The 25,944-nt window shown below is 33.4% G+C and overlaps 1 protein-coding gene across 7 annotated transcripts in view; it reads left to right on the top strand.

Moving 5' to 3' along the window:
• The window catches only part of LOC125074411, a 115,424-nt gene that overhangs the window by 15,660 nt on the left and 73,820 nt on the right, over positions 1 to 25,944 (top strand). For all 7 annotated transcript variants that reach the window (XM_047685740.1, XM_047685744.1, XM_047685742.1 and 4 more), the window contains exon 2: positions 22,662 to 22,817. The gene's annotated coding sequence lies outside the window, so the exon portion shown is untranslated. The remainder of the gene's footprint in view (positions 1 to 22,661; positions 22,818 to 25,944) is intronic.

The raw sequence follows: 25,944 nt of genomic DNA, 5'->3' as shown, positions 1-25,944 counted from the left end.
CTTTGTTACTTTTTTAGCGTTTATAATATGTTTGTCGTAGTTTTTGTCAGAGCCGTGAAATTATAATTTTTAACAGTCTGAGTGCCACTGCTTGAATACTCTTCTTTTTTAATTTTTATATGAATTTATTCCACCACGCTGCTCCGATGGGGATTAGCGGAATACACATATGCATGTGGCACATTTTCATTTGACCCATGCTGATTTCTTTATGACGTATTTCCGAGAAAACACGAGATGCCATTATAAAAATGAGTTTCAATCTCGACTCCTGATTTAACTAGTGACATCACAATTGAACGGAATTTCGTTGATCGTTTCAATATCTAACAATATCACAACCCAATGTAAATTGCCCAGTGAAATTGTAATTTCAATTGCATTAGCCGTTATGAATTACTATTTTTCATAATTTCACTAAATTTGTAAGGAAACAGAGAGTACGAAAATACCAATCAGCATAAGCTAAGAATAAATACATAATTTCGTTAACAAACCATTAATTTGGCCAGATTAATAAATAACAGCTTTCAAAATGACTATATTCATTACAATAAAAATTATATGACCAGTAGGTACGTGACTTAAAAAATGCACAGATAACGTATGTGACAATTAATGTTTAACAGAACAAAATATTTCGTTCAAAAATAAACATTTAATTTTTAATAAAAACAAATTTAGAATCGTACGTGGTCGCAGCAAAATTATGATCGCTAATCAAATTATATACAAATGCAAGCAGAAATTACAATAATGCAACTCCTAGTTGGAAATTCAGCCTTGTCCTAGATAACAAATTGTAAGTAAGAAAGGTCGCCATGGATCACTAATAATATTAAAACATTTGATTTATATGGCAACATTATGATTCGTGGCATTATACTTTAAAAAAAAAGTTTAATTTTGATTGATTTAAAATTAGTGTTTAATGACGTCATAACCCAAAGGAGCTTGGCTGAATAATTGGCTTATATACCATTGCTTGTCAAAGATTTATGTGGCATCGAATTCTTTTCTGTAAAACATAAATTGTTCATATTGCAGTTCCGATTTGAATGATGGGCCAGTGTAATTACCTGTGGGACATTCAATTGTAGTTGTCAGTGTTTATGGGCTTTGACTAACGAGCAATATGCTCCTTTGACTTCTTAAAATATTTAAAAAAAAAATACGTTCATGTATGTAATAAGCATTTCAAATTTAGAAGTAAAAAATCGGACCAATAGAAATTCTGAAATAATAGAATATTGTTTATAATCCAGCAAAAGCCGCGGCATTGTTAGAAGTTTTAGACCGAAGACGAATTCCTTTATATCTAAACTTAGCTCAAACCGACTTGATACCAAAAACTTTTTATAAGAACCCTTGTTCGTATCGTAAACCAAGGAATGTAGTATTTCCTTGACTAATGCAATCCGTGCACGCGAATTTCGCCCTTATTCAAAAAAATATTAAGCTCCTAATCCCTTTAACAATATTGTTATAGCAATGACATTTCGAAAAATATTTGCTACGTGTTCGTCAAAGTTGCTAAATTAGTTTTTACGTTGGATACCTCGGCTTTGGAGAAATGTCTTAAGAAGGTATCTTCTTGACTTTGAGGTGTTTGAGCTCATTCTATTTTGAACTTTATCGCCAAAGATTAAGAAACAAAATCGTATACGTTGTTTAGTTGGAAGTAAAAATAATAATTACTCTATTTTATTCTCTCGTTTAAACCTTTAAAATAGTGTTCTGACACGGAACGAGAAGCTGAAAATTCTCTATAAATTAATACAAATTGCTAACGTACAGAAATATGAAGTTGAATTGAGATTTACTTTTGCAGTTCTAGAACAATCTCTGAAAAATGCTGGCCACCTTAATCTTGTTTAAAGAATGATTGGAAGTTTTATACTGCGCTGGTCTTTTCTGATATTTTTGCCTCAGAACTCTCCTACAAACAAGTATCATGTTTTCCGACGATGTTTTGCTTCATCGCTGAGCTCGTTATAAATAGTAAAGCATTCAAATTTTCATAGCGTTTGATCGTATTTAAACACGTGATCAAAGGTTACGTTCCACGAGTTTTTTCCTCTGGGTCTTTCGATCTTTATAGAAACAGTTATGCTTCAGATCTAAAACAACTTAAATGTCTCTGTATTTGTCGTAAAAGTAACAAGTACGAAAACCTTAAATGTCAGAGCTATAAATGTCTGCCTAAATATTCTAGTCTGTTCAGACAAGGAGTAGACACACTAGTGAAATTGGTCAATTTATGCGGGAGCAGTATACAGGATCCAGGGTCATCCCATTTCTCCGGAAAGCAAGTAATACATTTCGTCTCGTAAGTTTAACTGAAATTAGACTAGCGGTCAAATGGCCTCATTCGGCCGATTCCTAAAATACTGAATCGATTTTGATAAAATATACATATTTGATAAATAGCAAGCTTAAATCCCAAGGACATAGGATTTTTTATACCGAAGTCTTACGACCCCCTAAGACGCGGGTGAAAATAGTTTTATATAAAATCCGATATACTATTCAAACTAAAAATAAATACATATTTAAATTTCGATCCAACAATGTGTACAGGCTAAGTTCAGTGGTTTGGCCGTGAAAGACCAACAGACAGACGGACAGACAGAGTTAGTTTCGCTTGTGTAATATTGGTATAAATTTATATTCAATTTTAATTCCTTATATAGGTACAGGTATTATCTTAATGAAGTCCTAACGAAGATTTTTTTTATTTAGAATAGCTAGGTGGGCGGAAAAATAAGCCATCTGATGGTAAGTGGTCATCACTGCCCATAGATATCGGCGCTGTAAGAAATATTCACCATCACTTACGTAGAAAATAAGATGTTATGTCATTTGTGGCTGTAATTACCCTTTCATAGTCCTACTTAATCAGAACATAACAACACAAGTATGTCTGTTTGGCGGTAGGTCTGATTGGGTGATACCTACCCAGACAAATGTAAAAAATCCTACCGCCAAGTTAAATGATTATATTAATCTCTTCAAGTATGAATAGTTTTTGAATGATACAGAATCATTTTTATCTTTCAAGATTTAGGTTTTAAGTCCAAAAAGTAGCTGAAGTTATGCAAAGTAGGTCACCGCCTGGGGCCAGGGATCGTGTGTGAGCCCCGCCCTTATCCCATTTCCTTTGTTGTCTAAATATTTTTCCAACGCAATACTTAGATGGAGTTTTTAATATAACTGACGTTTATGTCATTCTTCGTTTGGTTAGGTTTGTAACTTTAAATTATTTCTTTGGTATTTGATTAGTTTCAGGCAAAAATTAAAATGTTTAATTATTCTGTTTATTATATATATATATTATATATATTCGAATCGTTCGTTTGTAAAGCTTTGTGAATTGCACAATTGGGACTGTTGGATACCTTTCATCATCATGGTATCAGTCAGAGCGGTTATCAACATTATTAACCCAAAATTAAGTATTTTTTTAAAACAAAATTTCATCAAATTATTTTCAATTGTTGACAGTGAAAGAGCAACAGACAGAGTTACTTTCGCATTTATAATATTAGTGTTATTATAATATATAAGTCGGCACTGGCCATTATAGAAGTCCTTATACTATAAGAAAGCCTTATCTTAGAGAACGAGAGTTTCAAAAGTTCGCTTTTTAATTTTAATAGTAATAATATTTATATGGGTTTCTTTCATAATAACATTTGTAAACTTTATTTAAATTACTCGTGATAGGGATACGTTTAAATGTTAAATACTTAAGTTGATCTTCTAAATCAACCATCATAATATTTAAACACCACTGGCACCCTAATAAATTTAAGCATAAACGCATCACGATCTCAAAATATGAACACAATATATCAAGCTTTGATTTATATCGCTTAGATAAAAATACAGTCGGCAACAAAAATGTATAACACATTTACAAAACATAATCCTTTTTTAAGTATCAAAGATGAAAAGATCATACAGTCAATCTGTCTAAAATATTAACCATTCCATCGACGTGCCACCAACCTTGGTAACTAAGAAGTTATTCTCTATCAATTACACTGGCTCACTTGTCTTTCAATCTGGAAAACCGTAATACTATGTGACCTTTAGGGGTAGCTAGTATTGTTAAGTAAGCGGTACTTATCCAGGTATCATGAAACTACTACTTTCCAAGGAAACTATAAATGCGAAAGCTTGGATGGATGTATGTTTGTTTGTCAATCACGCCAGAACGGTTGAACGGATCTGAATAAAATTTTGCACATAGATAGATTATAATCTGGCATAGCACACATAGATTACACTTTATCTGAAAATTTACCTTAAATCCCCCCCAGCTACCCCCCATCCCTCGGCGAAAACTATCAGTTCTATAACTATATATCGATGCCGCACATCAACTTTGTCAAGACCAACCAATCATCATCACACAAACAGAACTACCTAGTATTTATCATATAAAATATTGTATTTCGGCGTGATATTCGCCGCTGACTGTACATAATACAATCTTCACGGTCCAAAGACATGTAGGATTATATAAAAAAAGATATGTTGTTAAATTCGCTAATGTCTGAATCACCGACTCGACTTTGAGTCATAATATCTTGTGAACACAGGTAAAGCAACTCAAAGTCAAAATGCACTTTATTGTATTGAATTTTCATTCTGTCAGTTTAAGTTACGACCTTTTGCAATCTAGACGCTACAGATAAACTCAGCTGTTCCAGTATGAACGTTAAATTATACATCCATGCAATAAGTTAATTAAATACGATTAAATTATTATTTATATTGCATAAAAATCAAAGAATGCTACAAAGATTTGATGAGTTCTCGGACGTCATCAAACCTCTATACAGATGAGTGGTAGACTTTGTCCAGCCGTGGGACAATTACAACCAGTTACTTTATAATATAGATCTTCTAGTGTAGAAAATACAGGATAGAATGTACATTTGATGTCGAAATGTGATAGCTCAGAGTTCGGATTGAAGCCATTTGTATCTCGTATCTTGTAGACTTTCACAACGTTAGTCAGATCTTATACAGTTAGACACACAGCACTGAAAAACAAAAATTGTTATCTCTATACACATCGCAAGTATGAATACATTTTGCGTTTGAAAAAAATCACCCAAATTTGAAACTACAACAATCATTTCAAGTCAGTTTAAGACGAGATACAAAACGAATCGTCGAAATCGATTTGCGAATTCCCTGTGAGTTTACCGATTAACATTTTATAAAACTCGTCACAGGAAACGAAATACAAAACAATTAACCTCGTCGAGACAAAACCATCTACGTCAGAGCGTAATAACAGTGAAATTCTACGTAAGGATTACAATGTGTAACAAACGTCGATATTTATCGTTAATTGCCATTTGTACGGAGTTTTACATTAACAGCCTGTAAATTTCCCAATGCTGGGCTCCCTTTGAGGAGAAGGTATGGAGCACATTCCACCACGCTGCTCCAATGCGGGTTGGTGGAATACACGTGTTGCACAATTTCGTTGAAATTAGACACACGCAGGTTTCCTCACGATGCTTTCCTTCACCGCAGAGCACGAGATGAATTATAAACACCAATTAAGCACATGAAAATTCAGTGGTAGCCAACCACTGGGCCATCTCGGCTACGGAGTTTTAAAATAAGTTAATGTCTGAACGTAGGAAGTGTTATATGTCCCGATCATTTCTATCCATGACAGCTAGGAAGATAGCCACCTGCGCGTAAGATGCAGGGCACAAGTATGTGCGCAAGTATAAATGCACCCAATTTGATCAATCTCATTCGATGGTACAGGAAATCCGACACAGTGAAAAAGAGTTCAGGCTTAGGACTAACGGCTTTACGTGTTTACCTAGAAATGGGATTCTAAACACTTGACTCCGGATTTGACTTGTGTAATTCTCGACAAAATAACCTATTTTGTTTTTCTTTTATTGGACCGACTTTGGGATTGAACCCAGAACGCCGGACATTACGGCCCTTTAAGCTAGCACTGGACCAACGAGACATCGTACTAATTGTATAGCTTAAACCACGCTTAAACACGTGGACGTGTTAATATATGTTGATTTTCTCATGATTAGCATTTCTCTTTGCTATATACAGAAATGACTGTAAAATGAAATCCTTCTTGTTGTCGATATGTCTTAATCGAATTCACATTAAATAACCAATCGATGAGGAAAAATATTTGAAAAAAGAATAAAGTTTTTACTTATAAATATAATAACAAAAATACAATAAAAAAATGCGTTTACACACAATTTATAAAAAGTTTTTTTTTATATATATTCTTTATTGCTCTTTGACAATGTTATAAGATTTAAAAAAAAAAACTATCGTGTCAATATATATAATTCGTAAATGGAATCACTCGAATGTTTTCAAACGGACATAAATTATGTCTAATGCTTTCAAGAAGTGAAACAGCTAAGATGTAGGTCACAAGTTGAACACTGAATCTAGTTCGTATTGTGTCACTGCCATTTGTGAGGCACTTAGTATATTCACTATATATATAGCAAGTAAAACGATTGTCCATCCATGTACTTCCTTTTATGAAAATTGCTTATTGAAGATATCTTTAAGAAAACGGAAACAAAATCAAAAATCAAAATGTACTTAATTTAATTAGGCTTTCACGGCGTTTCAACTCATGCCGTTCAAACGATTCTCATTAAAATTGATTGATAGATAGATAGATAGATAGATAGATAGATAGATAAGAAATAATAAAGATCAACACACCTTCGATTTACGTATTTAATGCAATTAGCTCAGCTATAGTGTACACGACTAACAGTTGTTAAATAATATATCATCTATTTACTGAACCTACTGGTTCTGGAATTGGACTGGAACCACGGGTAGAGCCCGTGCGAAATTTATGGTACTATAGCACACACCGCCCCACCCATTTTATATCGTCGAGTGAATTTAAAAGAGTAGGTAGATATGAATCCTATATCCGTCCCCGGGATTCAAACTTCCCTACCAAATTTCATCTAAATCGGTTCAGCGATATAAACGTGAAGAGGTAACAGACAAAGTTGCTTTCGTATTTATAATATTAGTACGGATATAAATGCAACACTATTGAATTCAACTAAAATCCGCTTTAATTTCACTTATAAAGTTTTTAAAATGTTGCCATTATATTTTGCAACTGAATTTTACGCGCGCGATTACATTTTACTGAAACACAATCAATGAATTATTAGTCTTCAGTTAAGATCTAATAAAAACAGGCCGAACTTTTTTTTAAATTATTAACCTTTAACATAGCCTTCATATTTATATAGAAATAAAAAACAGATCAGGCTTTATCAATTAATTACCTTTAAAAATTTTATTAGCTTTTTAATATGTAAGAAAAGTAAGAAAATCTATTTTTAATTATTAATCTTTAACAATGCCTTAATATAAAAATCGTGATAATGGAAATAAAAACAGACAGACAGATTATATTAACTTAAATCGGAATATCAAAAAATATCTTAAGGTAATCTATCTACAGTTCGGGAAAAGATTGTTCTAGAATAAAATATAAACACGAAAACAAACCTTCTAGGCTAGATACTTGTCTAAATAGATATATTCATTATATTCAACGTCCACCAAACACAAGTCAGATCGAGTAAAATATGTTGCTTTAAAATGAATGCGGTTTTACGTCAACTATCTAAGCACCGTATGAATTAAACCAGAATTAGTGTCTTATTTTAAAATGTAAGTTTCAATGGTGCTAGCCGTTATTGTCCAGTGGTAAGACACCTTGAATCTTAATTAAAGATTACGTATTCAAACCCAGAGCTTGGAGTTTTTATGTGATTAATTTGTGTTTATAATTAGTAACGTGTAGTGCGTTTAAGGAAATAATCGTGAGGAAACAATTTTCATATACCAGGACTGGCATTGGAGCACGAGGGCGCCATCTTAGTTCCCATAGTTAGTGGTGTATTGACGATTTAAGGTATGGTTAATATTTCTTACAGCACCAATTTCTGGGCGGTGCATATCTTCAGGTTCATTAGCCCGACCGCCAAACTACATAATACACCGCCAAGCAGCAATATATAGTACCGAAGGGTGATCCAGTATAATTATAGGCATAAGTTCTAAAATATAACATCTTAGTTCCCAAGGTCGGTATCGCATTTGATAAATTAATTTATCAAAATTCGTAACATTTTGTAGTCGTCCAATATCTCTTTTAGATTCCACACAATTGTCCCCCACGAAGATATTTTAATGTTTCACTACGGTACTTACCCAATTATATTTATGTATAGATTAATAACTATTACGCGCCCGCATCGCTGTAAGTGAATTAACATACATTTAAAAATAAATAAATAGTATTTTATGTGCTTAAATAGCAATCATTGAAATTAGTTCGACGGTTCTTAAAACGAAATAGACGTACATTATACTAGCTCGGCGCGTATCTATATGAATCTCAGAAACCCTTAACTCAAAATTTATTTATGATTTTCATATGGTTTCCACTGATGACGTCATCGTAAATGTTTAGGTGCATAATTCATTACCATTTTGCGTTAACTGTCTAAAAAACGACGATGTCGAAATAAATCATTCAACTAAATTATCGTGCGTTTAATGGAACAATAGTCATATTTATTATAAATATTATAAATATTCCCGTTCGAAGACAGGACGGGAAACTAGTATAACATAAACGTATGTTATGTTTGTTTAATGACATAAAAACTAAATTTGTTGCTCTGTAAAGATATATTTTTATCATTATCACAATTTTTTTACAAATACAAATTATTTCTATACTCTATTCCAACCATGAGGATAAAAGCCAAATAAACATCATTTGACAGAAAATTGACGCGATATCATTTGTCGAGAGCTTGGTTAATCTATGATATTCACTATGGATTTGCGAAAAAATTGCTTTTTGTACCTCGACGAAACTGTTATCGGAATTTTTGGAGGTATAATTAAAGTGGAAATAAGTAGTTAAATGTAACAGTGTTTTATTATAAATAAAGATATATTAACCGTAAACTCTTAGTAGTGCATATTATAATGTTCTGTATCCAAAGGGTGAAACGGACCATTACTTCGTCTTATATATGTATACTTCCGTCCGTTCGTCTGTCACCAGGCTGTATGTATCTCATGAACCTTGATAAATAATAAGAATAAAATAAATATTTAAGGTCTGTTGTTCGTGTTTCCCATAAATACATGTTTTTTTGCCGTTTTTATAAGTAATGGTAGGGAACCCTTCATGCGTGAGTCCTCTTGGTCGGTTTTTTATAGTTATGTTTTTTTTCTGTAACATGACGATTAGGTATTGTTTACCAGTTTTCTTGAATAAAGAATATTACCATTAAGTTTTGTCTAAAATATGAAACGTAGGTTTCGTTTAATATGCATGATACATGCAATTTTATATCAATACGAACGCGTAGCCTTAAAATACGCTACAAAAATGTTTGCGCGTGTCTTTTATTTAAACTGACCTTATACGGAATAGATAAAGTTTAAAGTGATTTTTGTGTATTATTTATATGAATTAAGAACGATATATCATTATTTTATAACAAAAAATGTCAATAAATCTTGTACAATTGTCATTATTTTTTAGTCAATTAAAAGTTTTTAACTAATTTTTAGAGTTCGGCTTACTTGTGGTGGACAATAGTAGTGTTTTTTACCGGTTCTTCTCGGTAGAATCTACATTCCGAGCTGGTGGTAGCTTCACTTAATACAGTTTTGTAAAATTACAATTCAATTTTTTCAAAGAATATTTTGATTTTTTTTTAATGGTTACAATAAATGTATTAATGTTAAACCATTATTTAAAAGAGTAGTTTCTCATCAAAAAATTTAATTTCAATCAAAGAGAATAAGATAAAATCAAAATAAATATTTCGCAGGAAAAATCAACAATCGGCTAGAATTAAAAACAAAAAAAGTAGCTTACGAGGTATAGTAAAACATTTAACAAACGATCAACTTGGCGGAGCTCCAGTTAATAGGTACGCCAAGCTGCTAGGTTCAAGAGGTGAGTTAGGATTCTTGGCGATTTTAAGCTCGGTGACTTTAAACGGTATAAAATAACAAATGATAATCAAATGAGCGTAATGAATATAACACGTAACTCTTGGCTTGTCTTAAATCGTAAGGAATAATGAATTGTAAAACCAATCACTGAACTTGGCATTTTGCCAAGCACGGGTGGCATGCCAAGTTGTATTACCATTGCGCCAAAATTTTAGCGCGTGTCATTTACTTTGTATTTCTTATATTTCTATTATTTATCGAGATTGATCATTGACAAGTTATTTTAATAGGTCTTAAGTACAAGCACACTTTCATAGACGTACAGACATTTATAAAACCAATGAAGTAGATTAACTGTATTTTTTTATAGTTTTATTTATTGGCGTTCCACGGGCGTTATATTAAATCTGTTTTATCTGTGGTCCGTTTTATTAAGTACCATAAATTGATCTTATGTCATAAATAAATTACATGTATTGCCCTCCAATTACAGGGGTGAGTGATCTTGTGTAATAATAGACACACAGAGATGCTGCCTTATGACTAATGTTAAAACTACTCTGATTAATATAAACTACTATGATTAACATGATTTTAATAGTCTTGAAAGAAAAGGCTTTTGTCTGGTCCATCACCTACATCATATATGTAGTCTACCGCCAAGCGATCCGGTTTGAAGGTTGAGCTAGCCTTTCTAGATGGTGGCGCATTGGTGATGTAAGGAATGGTTAATATATCTAATATCGCCAAGGTATGGTGGCGACCAGTTACCATTAAGAATAAAACGTAAGGATAGTTAAGGTATGCGTTGATCGGAGCGTTTTATGTATACAGATTCATGTTGACAAAATAAATCCTACTGAATTAGTTTTGTTTGGTTGGTGTGTTGCCAACACGAGCTTAGTTTGTAACTCCCTGTTGGCAAAGGTGGCGAGATTTCAGTTTGCTTTCATTATCAGAAAAAAAAATCTAATCTATTTATATGAATATTTAAACTGTCATTAAAGCAATGATGCAATGCATCTATAGTTTGTACTTTGTTGATGTGTTACATCAACGCCATTCCGTAGTCTACCCCGTTCTTAGTAATTCTACATAATCAGGCTACCCGAAGCGCTGAGTGCATTTTTGAAAGTTGCCACTGCATAAAAAAAAACGAAGTGGTATCATGTTTTCAATCGAACTTATAATTATTGATTTAAACTACTACTTGGGAATGAAACGATCGCCTCCTGGCTGTTTCTACTCATATACAATTATGTATATAATTAATTTGACGTAAAAAAAAGACCCGCTGAGTTTCTTTCGCCGGTTCTTCTCAGGTCAGGGTGTTTTCTTTTTCCGAACCGGTGGTAGTGTTTAATTTGACTATCAATGAGTAAGTATAATGCTTCTATATTGAATAAAGGAATTTGAGTTTGAGTTTTGAGTTTGACCAAAAAGAACCGGTAAGAAATGCAAGACTCTTTTAAAGTAAACCTTTTTTTTTAATTTAATATAAATTTGTTTAAATTATCTACAATTTAGATCTGCACAAGATCCAGCAGCCATTCAATCTATCAATGGTCTATTGCTAAGTTACTTGCATGGGAGAAAAATCTGCAATCTCAATTTGCCACACTGTTATTTTTTTATGATATAGTTAGGCGGACGGGTAAACGGGCCACCTGATGGTTAGTGGTCACCACCGCTGTTAATCATTCCTCTCATGGCCAATGCGCCTCTTATTACATTGGCTCACTCACCCTTCAAACCTGAACACACCAATATTAAATATTGCTGCTTGGCGGTAGAATGTATGATGAGTGTGTGGTACCTACCCGGACTGGCTTGCACAAAGACCTACCACCAAGTAGTGTTCTAACGCCAGTTGGTGGATGATATTAAAATATTAAAGGCTCTGCTTTAATGAATATGCTCCAAACCTTCTCCTCAAAGGGAGAGGAGGCCTTAGCCCAGCTGTGGGAAATTTACAAGCTGCTAACGTAAAAAAAATATGTAAATTGAAGGCTCTCAACGACCATTTTATTGTTCCATCATGACAAATTACCGTGAAGTTGTTTCGTAATGCACTTTTCAAATTGCAGTTTTACATAATGCTCTGAACTTTCACATTCTTGTTACATACTAGCTGGTACCCGGCTTTGCTTGGAAATGAAAAGGGGGGGAAAAGGATTGATACATTTAAAAAAAATAATAGCCTCATCCAAACCATCTACGGATTCCGCATCGATTATTCAGCCCGGTGTATATGTTCAGTAGTTTTCACGAGATTGACGCACAAAAAAAATATTTGTAATGTATAAATAAATATATATATATATATTAATGGAAGTTTTATGACCATCATAAATTGTTTAGTAAAATATTACTGAGTGAAAAAATGTGTTGTTTCGAATTTTAAAATTTGCGTTGTTGATCGAGGCATGACAGTTCTCACGGTAGCATGTGTAAGCGATCCCGTGGCGCTCGCCGAAAGACGGAGAGGGTACCGCTGGTTTTTTAGTGGGTAAACCCGGCGTACCTGGGCGCACTCCACGTCCAGGGCTCCGGGGAGTCCCACACACCCCCCCACTTACCATCACGTGGGAGAAGCGCGTAAAGCGTTTTTCCAGCGAGAAAAAAAAAAAAAAAAGACATGACAGTTCGTTTGATGGTCTTAAATAACCGTCGTAAGTTCGGATCCCGTTAAGCAAGTTTTTAATTTTGATATGAATTATTTTTTACAGCAAAATTTAAAACTAGATGAAAAACCATCATTGTCATTGAATTATTAATATCGTAATATCTTGATTATACGAATTTTCCGGATATACGAGATTTTTTAACGATCTGTAATTGTGGATACGTTTCGATCGGCGTCATCGTAGACATACACGAAATTATTAATATAGACATTTGGCTTCATGAATTCAATTAAAATAATATTTTATGATTTCCGACGTAGCATGGATCTTAGGTGGACGGGCTGGAGTGTTCGTTTCATTAGTATAATAAACATAACATAACTTAAACAGCCTGTAAATTTCCCACTGCTGGGCTCCCTTTGAGGAAAAGGTTTGGCGCATATTCTATCACGCTGCTCCAATGCGGGTTGGTGGAATACACATGTGGCTGAATTTCGTTGAAATTAGACACATACAGGTTTCCTCACGATGTTTTCACCGCCGAGCACTAGATGAATTATAAACACAAATTAAGCACATGAAAATTCAGTGGTGCTTGCCTGGGTTTGAAACCGAAATCATCGGTTAAGATGCACGCGTTCTAACCACTGGGTCATCTCGGCTCATCATTAGTATATATGTTCATACTAATTAAGCGAAACGACTAAGTTAGTTTGAGATAATAAATAATATTTGTACTTAACTTTCACACTTAGACTTCGCGAAGTCAATACATACTTCCCGGAGTGTTATCCGTTTCTAAAATGAGATTTATCAGATATTGTTAACTTGTCCTATTAATAGATTTAAACAGAACGTCGATAAATAAGGCGTAGTATTGGTTGATTTCAGGGTATGTTTTAATTGCATTTAATTAAAATGTCTATTAAATTGATTGAAAAGAGTAATTCAATATTCTTGCCGTTTATATATAGAATCTACATTACGAACTGGTGATAAATTTACATTTAATTTAATATTGTAACATGTAGTTTCAACTACATTAAACACTTAAATGTTAAAATTTTATTAATAACTAGTTCCTCCAGTTTATCAGGGAATGGGGGGGGGGGCAGAGGTAACCAATGTCGTTTTCTGTCTCTCTAATAACTTTTATGCAAAACTTCATGATAAAGAAGAATAGACTCGGTTAAGAATAAAATTCGTAACAAACAAATTCACTGTCCCGTTTATTATTAGTTAAGATTCATGAAGCTCTAAAAGTGCAGGAACATTCGTAGCGTATTGGTAAAATAAAAATTACAAAGGGCCCAATTTCAAACAAACGACTGCGATAAACACGGGACGCGAGTGATTTTTTTTTGTCGACCACCGTCTCTTTCTAACTCGGCACGTGCGTAAGGGACAGCTGATCGGTCGTTCAAGAGACAATGGGTGCATTTATTTTTTTTAATCCGACAGATTATGAATCCTTGTCAAGGTTTTCTTAATTTAAAGCAAAATAGCTCTTAGAGTCGCTACATAAAATCTATAATTGATTGTTCGAAAATTCAGTGAAAAAATCTACTATAGCGTTTGCGAAAACGTTACTGCGATCATAGTATTATTTTTAAGCAAGTAAAGTTTATTATTATTTAATACACTTATTTTTTTGTGGGGCTTTGTTCATGCCCGCTCAGTACTTTCCACCTAAATATCAACTCATTATATATTCTACTGGCAAACTGCAATACTGAGTATTGTCGTGTTCCGGTTTGAACAGTGAGTGAACCAGTGTAGCTACTCAAGGGGCGTAATATCTTAGTTCCCAATTAAAGTAAGAGATACGGTAAGAGATTGTTAATACTTTTATTTTCAATTTATAGGGACTTACCATCAGGATGCCAACCTACCATAAACAAAAATAATATATTATTTTCTAATAATAGTTAAGAAGTTTTTTTAAGCGATAATAATGGAGATATAAGGACAATTACACACTGTAGACAGTAAGTTTTTTTATTCGAACTAGTTGTCACCCGCGGATTTGGTCGTCAGGTGTTAGACACAAAAAAGTAGCCTATTTAAAGCTCGTGTTCTGCTAACAGTAGGACTATTCTGTAACAAGAAACTCAAATCTCACCAAAGAACACGAATGTGAAATGTCATAACGTGATATGCGACATTTATAGGATACACGTGTCAAAATGGCGTATCACTATAAGTTAGATGTCAACATTTCACGAGTGAGATACGAAGTGATATCTCACACAATCGCACTGCAAATGTTAGTCTTTACGATTACTATTATTGATTATAACATCCATGTGTTATTATATTTTAAAGGTGCAATGTCGTCAAAACCTTTTACTTGCGAAATCGATGTCCCTTACGCTATACAACATTGTTAATAGATTCTATATAATACGTAAATAACGTCACTGTGAGAACTGTCAACATTCGACTCATTTAAAGTATTATATAATTACATAAAGAGACGCCATCTTGTTCCATTTATGAATTTATAAAGAGTAAATAATTGATAGTGGTTTTACCGTGAACTCTATTGTCGTTCCTTGTCTATCGTATGCGGAATCCTTAGCATTAGAAAGTGACCGCTTACCTTCTGTTTTCCCATGGTTTATTAACCAACATCTGTTATTACCGACTCTATTGCAAATTGTATGCTTGCGAAATAATACGAAGACCTTGGTTACGATGACTAATGTAGATTGTTCTTTGTGCACAATTATCTATTGTTATATATGAAATTTATATAAAACAAATCTGAAATTACGTTCGATGTATATAACTAAAATTGTTAGACGTGATATTTGTGTTTGAACAGTTTTGATACTTTGACGAGAAAGATATCAATGTCGAGGCACAGGAAGTGGTGGCTATTTGATACATACACGTGTATTTTAAGTTTATTTTTGTCTGTCGGTGAGTCTTCTTATATATACAGGCATTTATAAATATAAAAGTCTTATAATCAAGACAAAATAATAAAAATCGTTCCCGTTGTATTGTTACTTAACAGTCACCCAGAGTAAAGAAAAATGACTTTATAAACGACCAAAGTATAAAAAGTTAGTTATGAAAGCAATTTTGTTCTCATAGAAATACTTTATAAAGCAAAATATCGACTCAAATTACAACCCCACGTAATCCCGTGCCTCAGAATCGTCCTCCCCTGCGAAGGGCACAAGGGAGTAACAAAAGCGTCGATCAATCAAGCATTCTGCACAATATCGTGACAAACTAACGGTCGACGCCATTTTGATTGACCGCAACGCGTATTTTAAATACCGAATGGAAAATCAAATTGTTCTACGATTAAATTTTTAATTGTTGAAATTGACAGATAATACATAAATCTCGAAAAGTTGCCAGGAATAAAACAATCACACTAAACATCGAAAAATCCATTCGATTTTCGTTTAAAAAAATTTGATCGTATAAAATAAGGCTGTGATAGACAAACAATTAACTGGAATCAAAATAATTATTCTTAAAGAAAAGAATCATATTCACATTAAATGAAAAATAAAACAAATTATTATTACTTATTTCCCAAACTGTACTAAGTTACATTAATGTTACTTAAAATTAGGGTGCATACACAACAACCCCTAATTCGATCCATCAAAACGTATGCTGCATAATCATAAATTTACATTTACGCGATTACATGCTTTATGTGTTAAAGGCTATAGTCGAGTGTTGCGTAACATACAACCTTTTGTTTGTTCGGTAAGGGTTTTACGTTGGAAGTTTTGGTGACCAGGTTATGTAATACGATAGTACTTAAATAATTTGATTGTACTGTTATGTATAAAACGTTAATATAATGTACTAGTTTCCGTCCGCGATTCTGCCTGCGTGCTCGGACATTAGGTATTCAACATTATTTTTTATTTAAAATAGATTATAATTTATCTCAATAGTAGATCATAATCCATATCGAAACTTGGAGATGTACATAATATTAATTTGCACGTTTAGAACATATTTTGGTTACTCTTGTTCAAAATTTTTTTTTAATGTTTACACTAAATGTCGTAAACGAAATCGTTTGACAGTAGAGCCAAAAAGGTACTGGACTGTTTTGTAAACGCAAATCAATGACCCAACAATAGCTCCTTACAATAAATTATAATGTTTTACGTCCGCTGTTAAACAATATTTAAGGCGCAAGAGAATACCTAATAGCTTATAAATAAGCCATATTTATTGCTATATTAACTCTTTTGACGTAGATATCACTAACATTCAAGTTAAATTCATGGATAGCTTGGGAGAATAATACATTTGAGCACGATACAGTTGCGACGCTGTCTTGTCCGTGTAGTCGCCCTTAATTCTATTACACCAATAAGCACAGGGCGTTACCGTATTAATCTGCACACAAGTAAACATTACATCACGGCGAATTGCCAAGAAAGCGGACGTCTCTCTCACGCCTACGAACCTGTAGCCCGTGGGAGAGGGACAGTTGACAGGAATCAATACGTGATGGCGGTCGTTTTATTTCGCGGGACATCTCTTGTTTGTGTGTATGATGTTAAACTGGATGTTCGAATGGCGTTGCTTCAGACCGAGTCGAAAGCAAATCATTTATCCATTAACTTCACATCTCTAATACCGAGACGAGGCAGTGATAATTGTATTTAAATGTATGTGTGTTTGTGAAAAAATAAATAACGTCTAACGAAGTCTTTATTGAAGTCCAAATGAAAATTACAGTTAAGTAAATTAATGTAAACTGACTTCTATAAGTATTAACTTGTACCGTTAAGGTCTTCACAGACAAATATGACTTAAAATGAAATAAAAAATATTTTAACACCATGTATATTGTTTTATATGATATGTGTGTGAGTGAGCTTGTGTGTGTGTGTATTAAATAACCCTCAAAGTGTTAGTAGCTGAGATATTATTTGTATAAAGAGACAAAGAAATTTTTTATTTCTAATGAAACCGCAAAGTATTAGTCACCCAATGGTAAGTGGTCAGACACGCTTTGATATTATAACATGACGTGTTAACCAAAATAAAAAAAAATAACCAAATCCTTATTCAACTTTAAAAATTTAGAAAATTGTATAAACGATATATATTTATGTGTGTGAGTGGCACTTAGATCATATTTGGAATTTATTTCGTACAAATATTTATTTAACGGTTATTTACTGCGAAACATAATATATCATATGACAAAAAAATATATATAGTCATGAGAAGTCTAGTAATAAGTTAAATGGTTAAAGTGATATATGGCTCTCCTGTACACCAAATATAATACAAGTGTATAATACAAAACACAATACCAGCGCCGTCTTAAGCACATGACTCCAGGTGCACTTTAGTAGGGGTAAACTTGACTTAACCATCATCAGCTCCCAAACGAGCAACGCTCGGGTTACTTGGACTGCACCCTAGATTAAAATAAATATCAAAAGTATGTTCTTTTGTTAAAGCGACCTGTTCCGATCTGGAACAAAAGAAATAAAAAGATGACGAATATAATCAACTAAATACATACAATATATAAATATAGAATAGAATATGCTTAATTTTACATCAAAAGATAAAAGAAAACATACATTTATTACCAAATAATTGAACGGATGGTATATACATATGTATGTACATAAGGCGGTCTTATCGCTGAGAAAGCGATCTCACCCAGACAACCTTTAGGTAAACGACGTGAAATTACTAAAACGGTAATTATAACAAAGCAAACAAAATAAAAATTTTGTTATTAATAGTACAGTATATTTAAATTTTAATCATAACTATTGGTCGCCCATTCGAACGTAGTTCATTGTTAGTAAAATTTTCGAAAGATATGTCTGAAATATGAGGCTGAACTGAACGATACCTTGTCCCTAACTACAAAAAAAAAATCAAATGTTGAAAAAATGTCATTGATATTCAACTTTGACATGACGTGTGTTGTCATTGACAGTATGAACGTAAACTATGAATGTTTCATATTGAACATTATGCAAATAAACGTGTGATATGTTAAACGTATTGTAGTTTTTTTTTAATTATTTTAATGTACTTCTAATGCATAAAAAAAAAACTTTCTACACTCCCACTTAAACTTTAATAGTGCCAAATTTCATACACCTCCGTCCGCGTCTTTTTTGTAAAAAAGGGGAACGAAGTTATTCCTTCACGTAATAATATATTGATATAATTATCGAAATAATTAATATAAATAATGTAGACTAAAAATATTCAGTACAAATAAACAAAATGACCACAGATGTTGAAAGAGCTAAATAAAATTTATACGCATTTTTTACGAGGATGTTTAATACGTTCAACATGTCTCATGTTATTTGGTAGTGACTAATGAATTTTCTATAGTTTTTTTTTTTTTTGTATAAAAGGACGAAGAATGAGGTCAGGAAGGCTTTCAACAGAACAAAGATCTCAGTCTTGAATTAACAAATCATTGTTTTACATAATCGATAAATATATTTACATTACATTATTCCTTGCGATTTGCGAAAAGATTTTTTTTTATGATATCGGTAGGCGGACGAGCAAATGGGCCGCCCGATGGTAGGTGGTCACCACCGCCCAAAGACAATGTCGTTGCAAAAAAATTCAACCATTCCTTACATCACCAATGCGCCACCAACCCTGGGGACCAAGATGTTATGTCCCTTGTGCCTGTAGTTACACTGGCTCACTCACCCTTTAAACCAGAAAACAACAATACTGAGTACTTCGGTTTGGCGGTAGAATATCTGATGAGTGGGTGGTACCTACCCAGACGGGCTTGCACAAAGCCAAAACCAAGAAAGCTAAATTTTACACTTCAAACAGTTCTTGACTAATCTTAAATTATAATACAACACTATTACACTTAACTACTTAAATTCATTTTAATTTTACTTCCAAAGTTCCGTATTACGTCGACGTTTAAAGCGCATTTTTTTCGCAAATCCATAATGAATATCATAGATAAAGCTCTCGACCAATGATATCGCGTCAATTTAATGTCAAATATTGTTGAAATAGGCTATAGTATTATGAGTGATCAATGAGATCGGGAGCCACTCGACATAACCTAAGTTTTTATAGGACTAAGTATATTCCTCTCTTTCTTATGTATGGGTTGAAAGAGGATAACGAGTACCTTACCTTTTATTAAAGTAGACGTCGGAATCAACACCTTTGTCCTTTTTTTAACGATTTTTTAACCGTTATTAATGATGTTTATTGGTTTTTATTTGTTCGCGTGACTAGTTTTTAGGGTTCCGTAACCAAAGAGTAAAACGGAACTCTATTACTAAGACTTAGGCTATCTGTCCGTCTGTCATCAGGCTGTATCTCATGAACTGTGATAGTTAGATAGATAAAACTTTTTGATTAAAAGATTTCTGATGTCGCTATAAAGGCAAACACTAAAAGACAGAATCAAATAAATATTTAAGGGGCTCCCATAAATCAAACATGAGTTTTTTTTGCTGTTTTTATAGATAATGTACGAAACCCGTTGTGCACGAGTCTGTTTCTCACTTAACTGTTTTTTTTTTTATTTAAATATAATTAGGGATGTTACACACGATTCGATTATTATCATTATATGTTACTATTTTATTTATGATACCTAATCTTTAAGTGGTTCTGATTAATAATAATTAAATAGTTTTAATATGATATGACGATATAATTATAATGTATACTTGTATCAATTCATATCTGGCTTTGTCGGGAATTAGCAACGCAAATGTATGTGACCGAACCTGCGACTTTCGGCTAACGATCCTTATACCGTTAAACTATAAAAAACTTATTATAGGTATAATGTTCTGTGTTTTTTGAGCCGATATGGCCTAGTAGTTACGAGTATGAGAATTTTTACCGTAGATTACGGATTCTAATCCAGGTAAGCATCACTATTCATTTAATTCTCGGCGCAGATGGATAACGTCATGTGTCACCAAATCATAGTGAATTATGTCCCAAACCTTATCCTCAAAGGGAGAGGAGTACTGAGCCCAACAGAGAAACATTTTCAGGATACTTTACTTTTTTCAAATTAATTACACAGCCGAGATGGCCCAGTGGTTAGAACGCGTGCATCTTAATCGATGATTTTGGGTTCAACCACTGAATTTTCATATGCTTAATTTGTGTTTATAATTCATTCCGTGCTCGGCGGTGAAGGAAAACATCGTGAGGGAACCTGCATGTGTCTACTTTCAACGAAATTTTGCTATATGCTATATTCCGCCAACCCGCATTGGAGCAGCGTGGTGGAATATGCTCCAAACCTTCTCCTCAAAGGGAGAGGAGGCCTTTAGCCCAGCAGTGGGGAAATTTACAGGCTGCTAATGCTAAAAAAATGGTAATGCTAATATTTCAAATGACTACCTCTATCTAAGGCAGATTCTCAGGTCCTGGGTTTGCTCGAACTAGTTCAAACCGGTTTGGGTTTTTCTGAATTCCGGTCATGTCGGATTGACCGTCCCATTGGATTATGAGTGTGAAGGAATAAAGAGTGCGCCTGTGTTAGCGCACACATTTGTGCTCTATGGCATGGCATGCTTTCGTAGTTGGCGTACCTTAATACTGGCTGGCGTTACCGAAATCGGTCAGGACGACATCAACTTCTTACCGGTTCTTCTTATTAGCGAACCGGTGCTTATCTTTCATAACAATCTTTTTGAATAATTGATTTTGAAGATATGTCAATTTTCAATATGACCATTACAATATAAAAACTATAACAAAACTTTATTTAAATAAACATAATATATATGTATAGTAAATAATCGAGCAGATATATCGAGGGCATTAATGTGAAATCACGGAGCCCTTAAATCATTCGGAGGGTACATTTGCCATAATTTGCCGCTTCCTCAGCGTCCCCTAAACATGGGGTGGTGTGTTACCATTATTTATGTTTTACCACGTCATAAAATTACTTTAAACGAACATTTCATGTATTCATTCTAACCATACTAATAATAAAATTAAAGTGTCTGTTTGTAATATTAAAATAACTGCTTTTTATTAAATGCATATGTACACGGTACATATACCAAAATCTTTTGTCCGTCTGTCTGTTTGTTCCGGCTAATCTCTAGAACGGCTGAACCGATTTTGACAGGACTTTCACTGGCAGATAGCTGGTGTAATAAGGAGTAACTTAGGCTTTCATTTAAGAATTATATATAAAATAATAACAAAGTTAATATTTTAAGTTTTTTAAGTGTTAAATTCAAACCCAGTGCGGCCCAGCTAGTAATATACTATATTATAGTAGTATCGCCCGCGTCGCGTCGTTGCCGGAACTGTTAGTTGTAGATTTTAGGTATAAAAAATCAGTCTGTGTTCCTTGGGTTTTAAACTGGCTTAAATTTTTTTAAAATTCGGTTATGTGGTTTAGCTATCGTAAGTAGGTAACAGACAGACAAAAAGAGTTACTTTTACATTTATACTATTAGTATAAATGTTTAACTTTAAATATATTATATTAAAGCTAAAAATAGTTTGGCCGCGATGCCTGAAGCCTTCGGTTTTTTTTTAAACAATTCTTATTTGCTAATTTTGTTATGGAAATATTTGATTAAAATTGAACTTAATTTTTTTTTTATTTTTTCCATCGTTAAAGTACAAATGTCTGTTGATGAATTCAAAGTAACATACTGTAAATATTAAATACATGCGAAAGTCTCCCCTACACGTGAAGCTGCTTTTTGGGCTTACTCCTCGAAGCCGCTCCATTATGGGTTGATGGAACACATGTAGAATATCATTCGAACATGCAGGTCTTCCATCATCCCCGAACACGCAATTAATTACAAACAGGAAGCTTTCGTTAATTCTCTGGCCACAGGTTTGAACCCACAGTCATCGATTGAGATTAAAGTGTCCTTAGCATTTGCGATCTTGGTCCTACAGATCATTATAATATAAAAAAAATGTCTGATCAAACAACAGGTTCAGTAATTTTTTTTTTTGTTGCAGGTTAACATCGCCGAAATAGAAATGTGCAATCAGTGACAAACCAAGTGTAGTGTATCAAGTGTTGTGCAGTGAAGTGACACGAAGTGAAATTCGGAAATGTTTACCATGGCAGTGTACAACGGCGGTCCGTGTTCTGAATGATAGCTACCATTGAAGGTGAGTGACCTTTACAATTAATCTTACGTATAAAATTTCATTTTATTGTCCTACGTCATCATCGGTTCGAATTGTAGATTATACTGAGAAGAAACAGCAAGAAACTCAGACTCGGTAAAGTTGCTCTTTATAAAAATAAAAAAAAAAACCACGAGTAACAACTATCATTAAATACAAGCATTTTTATGAGATCCATATTCTGATACAAAGTAAATTATAATTATATTAATTAATTTTGTAGCGATTAAAATATATAAAGCAGATTTAATTATATTCTATTCCGTTAACTAAGTACCTATAAGGCGAATATTTTTATTTTTACATTTATCATATTGTTTTCACATAAGTGAATCTGTCTTTTTGAGAATAAATTCTTAAACTTTAAATAATAAGATTGTTTGCAATAACCAATTAATCAATAAGAATAAGAGAGCCGAGATGACCCAGTGGTTAGAACGCGTGCATCTTAACCGATGATTTCGGGACCACGATTTTTCAAACCCAGACTGGCACCACTGAATTTTCATGTGCTTAATTGGTGTTTATAATTCATCTCGTGCACGGCGGTGAAGGAAAACATCGTGAGGAAACCTGCATGTGTCTAATTTCAACGAAATCCAGCCACATGTGTATTCCACCAACCCGCATTGGAGCAGCGTGGTCGAATATGCTCCATACCTTCTCCTCGAAGGGAGAGGAGCCCAGCAGTGGGAAATTTACGGGCTGTTAATTAATGAAGCTGTGGTGCGTCGCTTGTACTTAATTAATTAAAAAACTAAGAATTTCAAGCAGTTTTATTATATTATTAGTTATAAAAATACGATTTCGTTCTCTTAGGCAATTTCCTGTGTTATCTTTGTAATCACTAATGCTACAACGACATCCGGTAGAAGAAAAAGCAGAAGTAAAAGCTGTGCGTACTATAAATGCAAATAATTAATTACTTTGTTAACCTATATGATATAGTATAATATAATGTTATTTATATATGTATGTTATGGTATTTGATGTTTAAATAACATTTTAATATACTTTTTCAAGTAAAATCGTCGTTTTGCATTTTTTCCTGGAGCACAATGTACCAATGAGAAGGTAAACGAAGGAGTTTTCCTTCGTGTCTACGAGATCAATTAAATATTTGAAGATAAGTAACTATTACTTGATGGCATTCTGCCAAACCGTTTGGTTAGGTGCCACCCACTCATCAGATACGCTACAGCCAAGCATTAATACTTAGTATTGTTGTGTTTCTGTTTGTAAAGTGAGGCAGTTTAACTATAGGCAGAAATAACAATTTGGCACCCAAGGTTGGTGGCGCATTGGTGATGTAAGAAATGGTTAATAATTATAGCGCCAATGTCTTAATAAGTAAGTAGGTAATAGTGACCATTTACCATCAGGAGCCCCTTTGCCCATATACTTGATTCACCTGCCCTTATGCCAATTTTATTTGAGATCGACTTTGCCAGTATAACCTACTTATACAAAAAAAAATCCGCGTTAATATGCAAAGCAAAGATTTTTTTAGCGTGTATCTGTGTGTGTGGACTGCCTAAGTAGTTGCGTGTATCCGAACCTTTAAATATCAAATGTCTAACACTATCGCGGAATTGGTATTAATTTACATAGACGTGAATGAATTAGGTTCGTCGAGAAGGAACTCGATATTTTTTTATTCTAGCTTCATCTACATATAATAAATGTGAAACAAATATGTTTATATGTCAAATATAGATATGATAACATTGCAATGTATGTGAAATGTTTTATTGCAATTAAGAAGGATAAATATTCGTTCGGTGATAGTTCACACTCGATGTATATATAGAGATAGTAAGTCATTTTTTCTATTTTTGAGAGCATGATTTTTTATCAAAATTGTAGTCTGCCCGTGACCACGAACACTGCAAAGTGCTCGAAACGTCGGGATGTTAAAATAAAATAATTAATATACGCGATTAAATCCGTTAAAAAACTAGTTTTATTTCAAAATTGTAGTTGTCACTCGCGTCTTCGAACGCCTTTTAGTGATTGGTCTACACGTTTTAGGCATAAAAAAGCAGCCTATGTCCTTCCTTCCAAATTTCATCTATTGGTTTTAGTGGTTTGACCGTGAAAGAGAAACAGACAGATAAACAGCTACTTTCGCATTTATAATATTAGTAGTATTTCTAACAATGCTTGTGTCAAGGGCGGTAACCACCAGCCCATTCGTCAATAAACTTACTTGTGTTTTATAATAAAAAAAAAATCGCAATACTAGTTACACACAAGCAAAGCAAGCTCTATGTGTTAATTCATATTAATATCATCACACTTGTTTAAAGCGAATTTATTTATAGCTTCCTCTTTCTTATCGACTTTGAATTAATTTATATTAATTAATTGCTAATCTATAGAATATACGTGTGACAAAATCGTTTTTATACATTTTTTTATACGATATAGGTAGGCGGACGAGCAAATTCGCCACCTGATAGTAAGCGGTCATGATCGCCCATAGTCATTAGCACTTTAAGAAATATTAACCATTCTTTACATCGCCAATGCGCAACCAACCTTGGGAGCTAAGATGTCCCTTGTGCCTGTAGTTACAATGGCTCACCCTTCAAACCGGAACACAACAATTGCACTTCTACAAACCCTACAGTACGTTTAAAATTTGATGAACTAGATTGAGATGAAATGAAGGAGTACATTTTATGTTATAAAATATCTATATATTACTACATGGGGCAATCACGTTATACCCCTTTTTACGGACGGAGGTGTATCATATTTGACACTATTAAAGTTTATATGGAGAAGGAGTGCAGAGGACTAATATTTTAGTAAACATTCATTAGAAATATAACAAAATTAAAAAAAAAAAAACATTACACACACTACCAAACGTTTAACACGTACACGTTTATGTGTATGTGTTTATGCATCATATTTAATATGAGACATTCATTTATTTATTTCTTAAACTGGCTTTTATTTGTGCATGAAACATTAATAGTTTAAGTTCATACTGCCAATGACAACACGCGTCATGTCAAAGTTTAATATCAGTGACATTTTTTTTAGTAGTAACAAGGTATCCTGTTGAGTCTCATTTTTCTTAGGAACATTCGAATCAATG

This window comes from Vanessa atalanta, chromosome 27, assembly GCF_905147765.1.
Source record: "Vanessa atalanta chromosome 27, ilVanAtal1.2, whole genome shotgun sequence".
Classification (NCBI taxonomy): Eukaryota; Metazoa; Arthropoda; class Insecta; order Lepidoptera; family Nymphalidae; genus Vanessa; species Vanessa atalanta.
The sequence above is the reverse complement of the archived record's forward strand: the minus strand, read 5'-3'. Positions and strand labels throughout refer to the sequence as shown.